At 47.9% G+C, this 6,012-nt stretch overlaps 1 pseudogene; it reads right to left on the bottom strand.

The window, feature by feature from the left end:
- Positions 1–5,233: 5,233 nt before the first annotated feature.
- Positions 5,234–5,317, bottom strand: LOC119319814 (annotated as a pseudogene).
- Between the last annotated feature and the right edge of the window lie 695 nt (positions 5,318–6,012).

A 6,012-nucleotide genomic window follows, 5' to 3' on the forward strand; every position in this document is an offset into this window, starting at 1 on the left:
CGAGAGAGCGACTCCCAAGGGAAAAGTAGGTGGTGGCGAGGCAAATGGTAAAACCAAGGTTGGGCATTGCTAGAGGAATTTTATTCAAGGCGAACTGTCAAGGGGTTCCCATTATAGCCCAACCGCGTAAGGAACGCAAAATCCGGGAACATAACACCGATATGATGGAAACTAGGGCGGCAAGAGTGGAACAAAACACCAGGCATAAGGTCGAACCTTCCACCCTTTACCAAGTATATAGATGCATTAATTAAATAAGATATATTGTGATATCCCAACAAGTAAACATGTTCCAACCAGGAACAACATCTCCATGTTCCAACGAGGAACAAACTTCAATCTTCACCTGCAACTAACTACATTATAAGAGGTGCTGAGCAAAGTGGTAACATAGCCAAACAACGGTTTGCTAGGACAAGGTGGGTTAGAGGCTTGGTTCAACAATATAGGAGGCATGATAAGCAAGTGGTAGGCATCGCAACATAGGCATAGCAGAAGAGCGAGCATCTAGCAAGCAAAGATAGAAGTGATTTCGAGGGTATGGTCATCTTGCCTGAAATCCCGCAAGGAAGAAGAACGAGTTCATGAAGAAGATAAACGGATGTAGTCGAACGGATCCTCACACACACGACGTTATCGGAACCAGCCCGAAGAAGCAACACCGGAAAGAAAGCAAACAATATAGTAAACAACCACGACATGAACATGGCATGATGCACAATTGAGTATGATGCATGTCCGGTTTAATGAGGCATGGCATGGCAAAATGCACAAACAATCCTACAAATTAAATGGAGCTCAATATGCAACGAGTTGCATATTGACGAAACACCACGTTCAAGTTATTTAGTTCGATCTCGTTTATGTACCCAACAATATTAAATGTTGTTAAACATGGCAAGAGGGTGAAGCAAAGTAAAACTACCTATCTTGTCAAGGTTAAATGAGGCCGGAAGCAACGAACAACAATTCCGGTAAATCCCCATATGCATATATTAGGTTTGGTACTGTTCTGCCCTAAACACAATTTTAGAGTTATTAAACATGCAAAGATGAGTGCACCATGGTAAACTAGGCATTTTTCTACCCCATTTACATATAAAGTTTATTAAAATCTGAGTTACGGTTATTTAGTTATGAAATAAATCATTTTACCATGGCATTTATGCAAATTAAATGCAAGCAACATTTTAAACATGGATGCAAGCAGCATATTATGAAACTAGATGAAATTCTAAACATTTTACATATATGGTTCGTTTAGTTTGGATGCATGTATATTTAACTATAGACAATGTAAAACCGTGGCAATTCTGTAAATATGCAATGCACTGGAAATTAAACAAATCCACAGGCAGAAAAAAAACATGCACGGGCCCGAAGCATCAAGGTGCAGCGGCCCGGATGAGGATTCGGCCCAAGTGGCTGGCTGTGTGGTGTGCAAAAGATAAATAAGAGGAAACAGGGGCAGAAATTAGGGTGCCTAGGAATTGAACCCAGCACATCACCGTTGAAAAAGAATGTGGCCGTGGGGATTTGATCTCTGGTTGCCTGGGTGCAAACCTGCTAGCCTAACCAGTAGAACCGAGAGTGCACCTGAGATAATTCGCAGGCAAAATATAACTGAACCAACAGTTCGAGCGAGCCTGACAGAAACAAGGCACAAATTGGGGCACCTGGGAATCGAACCCCAGACCCCTCGGATGGATACTGGCTACGCTAGCCACTGGGCTAATTATGTGTTGGTGGTGCATATGGAGATCGACAGAAGATAACTAGCATCGCGACCAGGACCAAAACTGAAGCGCTAACCACTGCAATGGATGAGTGTTTATGGCACAAGGAGGGCTCGGTCCAAGATGAAACAGTTGTGCGTGTGAGCGAATTAACAGAAACAACACAAAAAGAAAAAAAGGGGGGCGCTGGGCTTGAACCCAGGTCCTTTTGGATGGATGCATCGCTACTAGCCACTGCACTAACTGCTCTGTTTATGACTAAACAGGGAGATCATTTCTTCTGAATAAACAAAAGGCAGGACCCTTCTTCATGGATCATGGGAGAACTGGGTGACGACGCCGGCGAGCAAGACGGCGACCGTCGCGACCACAGGCCGGCGGCGGGGGTGCGGAAAAGGCTTGCGGTGGCCGTGGTGGGATGTGCGCATGTGTCGGTGCAGTAAGGGGCGGCCGTGTGCATGCAAAGACTCGCGCTCGACTCGGGCGCGGCCATGGCGGGAGACGGCGACATGCGCTAGGTGGGTATGGGGAGACTTGGGGCCGAGCGGCGGTGCTGCAGCGCGGCGGGTGGCGTGTGTGAAACAACGAGCAGAGCAACGGCATGAACACAAGCACGAACTTGAGGCCGTCCATGGCGGATTTGGAATAGGCGGGCTCGGGAAGACGACTACGGCGACAGAATTGAACCGGGGAGAGGCTGGGAGGAACGACTGCTCACCGAGGGGGTGCTGCTGGAGTTGAACACGGTCGCGGGTGGCCGGAGACGGCGGGAGGACGTGATGATCGACGGAGCCACTCGGGTCCGTGAAGCAGAGGAAGACGACGAAGATGACGTCGAGGAACTTGGCGATCCGGGCTCAGGGAGTCGCGGGGAGACGTTGCCGGAGTCGTGGGACTTGCTGCGGAGGAACACGATGCACAGGAGATGTTGGCTACGCCGGGCTCGAGCTCAGCTCGGCTGGTCATGGCGATGGCGACGGCAGGGCGTGGAGAACTTACCTCGGCGACGGGAGGAGGCGAAAGAGGGAAAACGGAGTGAGCAGGAAACCCTAGGGTTGGGACAGGATTATATAGGAGGAAGGGAGCAGCTCCGCCCGTCAAATCAACCGGATTGCCGACGTGGATGCGCTGGATGTCCTGCCGTACAGTACAGGGAGAAGACGATGAACAGAGGAGGTGCTGGTGGGCTTGGCTGGGCTGAAAGGTAAGTGCAGGTGGGCTGGGGGGCGGGAGGAACAGAGGGATATGGCTCTCTCCTCCTGATATGAAATTCTTTCTCTTCCTTATTTCTTCAACCAGAATTTAGGAGAAAAGAAAGAGGTGCTAGAGGTGGAATATTTCAGAAAAGAAAAAATATCCTTGGAGTCTTGAGAATATGCAAAATTTGAATAAATTGGTTTGGCAATTTTTAGAGGAAGAAAAATAATTCAAGTTTGAATTGACTTCAAACTTGAGCCATTTTTGAACCCAACCAAAACATATTTATATGAGCCGAAAATTGGCAGAGAGCGTGTAGGCAATGAGCAGGATTTATAGGGAAAAAATGAACATTTATGGAGGACAGAAAAATGGCACTAGAAAAAATGAAAGGAATAAGAAGGAAGGAGGAGGTGTTGATGCATGGGTAGATTTGAGAGACATAGCAATGGGTTTGGTCACATGCAACATGCATAGAGCAAGACAACATCATGAAGAATGTGATGCGCATGGTGATTATGATGAAATGCAAAAAGACAAAAGGCACAATGCAATGAAACCAATGGTGTTCATGAAGCAAGAGGCAAATATGTCAAGGCACTCAACATGATCATGGCATAAACATATATGAATGAAATATGCAGAACAATTATGATAATGCAAACAAACATAATAAACACACGTCAACAACTAAAATAAAAGGAAGGCATCTGGAGTATCGGCCTCGGGGCATTATATTATGTTTATTGGAAGGACGAAGATTGGGCCAAACAGCACACCCAAAGACACAGAAAAAAGTATAGTCTGGTTGAAGATTGAAGAGGCGCTCTAAAGGTGTTTGTGATTGGATAACTTTACTAGGAAGACTATTATCAAATATACTGCTGTAGTAAAAGCTTCATCCCAGAATTTCAAGGGTATAGATGCATGGGCAAGTAAGGCAAGACCAACTTCAACTATGTGTCTGTGTTTGCGTCCAGCAGAACCGTTTTGTTGATGTGCATGGGGGCACGAAACATGATGCGAAATGCCAATGCGCTCAAAAAAGGAATTTAACTTGCGATACTCGCCACCCCAATCTGTTTGGATGGCAAGAATTTTTCTATCAAACAAGCGTTCAACGCGTTGTTGGAAATCATGAAATTTCTGAAAGACATCAGACCAGTGCTTTATCAAATAGATCCATGTAAATTTACTGAAGTCATCAATAAAGCTAACATAATAGGTAAACCTTCCAACAGAAGGAACAGCAGGACCCCAAACATCCGAAAATATGAGCTCTAAAGGAGCACTTGAGACACTAGTAGACCGAGGATACAGAAGTTGATGACTTTTTGCCTTTTGATAGGCGTCACAAACAGACTCATGACTTTTATTTGACACAGGAAGACTATGTTTCTTGACAACTTGATCAACTATGGTGAACGAAGGATGCTCTAAGCGTCCATGCCACCGAGAAGACGACACCCCAAGAGCATGCTTTTGATGGATGGATGGTGTATGACCTAGAGGATAAAGGCCACCCCTACTCCGAGTGCACAGCAGCATTCTCCCCGTTCCCTGTTCCTTGATAGAAAAGAACTCCGGGTAAATTTCAAGGAAAGTATTGCTGTCATGAGCAAGTTTGTGAGCAGAAATTAATTTTTTGTGGAACTTGGGACATGCAAGAAATTTTTAAGATGAATGGGACGATCATGGGTATGAATCTGAGAATGACCAACATGTGCAATTTCCATACCTATCCCGTTTGCTGCGTGGACTTGTTCATGGCCGGTGTAGCGTTCACGAACAGTAAGCTTGTCCAGGTCGCCCGTGACATGGTCCGTCGCCCCGGTGTCAAGATACCAATTGGTATCAACACCATAGGAGGTAGCCGCTGCATTGGCGGATTTTTCTTTCCTCTTGTAGTTTTTCTTGAACCTGTTCCAACAGTTGTATGCATCATGGCCCTCCTAGCCACAAATCTGACACACAACGGTGTTCTTATTGCTGGAGAAGTTGGAGGAGCCGCCACCATGGTGCTGCTGCTGGTAGTGGTTGGGCGAGTAGCTGCCGCCGCCGCCTCGGCTATCACGGCCATCACCGCGGTTGTTGCTGTTGGAGTAGCTGCCCCCATTGCGGCAGTTGTTGGAGTAGTTTGGGGGCGCGCCACGGTTGCCGTAGTTGGTGTAGTTGCTGTTGCGGCCTCCTTTTGCAGCGAGGTTCACCGAGTACTAGACGTTCCGCGCTTCCAGCCGTCCCTCCGCCACAAGGAGATGAGAGAAGAGGGCAGGGAGCGTGATTGGCACGGTGGCGTTGTTGGCGGAGATTGCCTGTACGAGAGGGTTGTAGTCTGCATCTAAACCTGCAAGAATTTGTGAGATTAGATCATCTTCGTCCATCTTCTTGCCCGCTGCAGCAAGTTCATCCGCCAAACCCTTCATCTTCGTGAAGTAGGCGGAGGCAGACAAGTCTCCCTTCTTGGTGTTGGTGAGCTGCGTCCGAAGCTGGATGACACGGGCGCGAGACTGCGACGAGAACATCTCCTCGATCGCCTCCCACAAGCCGCATGAGGTGGTTTTGTCCATCACTTGCAGCAGGACATCGCGGGAGAGGGAACGGAACAGGTAGCCAAGGATCTGCTGATCCCAAGCCACCCACGCCAAGTACTCTGGGTTTGGCGCCTTGGCGACGGTCTTGTCCGCCTGGGTTTGATCAATCTCCTCTGCCGGAGCCGCTCGTGTGCCATCAAGGTATCCCATCAGATTGGCACCACGGATCGAGGGCAGCACCTGAGTCTTCCATGGCAGGAAGTTATCACGGGTTAACTTCTCCATGACTTGGTCGCTGAAGGGGTTGGGGAGGGCTGCCGAGGAGGACGACGAGCTATGCGACATGTTCGTAGATGAGGAAGAGACGTGGCTCTGATACCATACAAAATCTGGTGGAAGCGTATGCAACCTGCAGGGACGCGCTGCGTGTTATAAAGGGCTCAAAGGCCGAGGAGTTTACAGGAGATACGATCTGGACGTAGCTAGCTTGGTCTCCATGTTTTACAACAACCTACACAATATTATGTACGATGGAGACCAAGCCGAAC

Source organism: Triticum dicoccoides, chromosome 6A (genome assembly GCF_002162155.2).
Source record: "Triticum dicoccoides isolate Atlit2015 ecotype Zavitan chromosome 6A, WEW_v2.0, whole genome shotgun sequence".
Lineage (NCBI taxonomy): Eukaryota > Viridiplantae > Streptophyta > Magnoliopsida > Poales > Poaceae > Triticum > Triticum dicoccoides.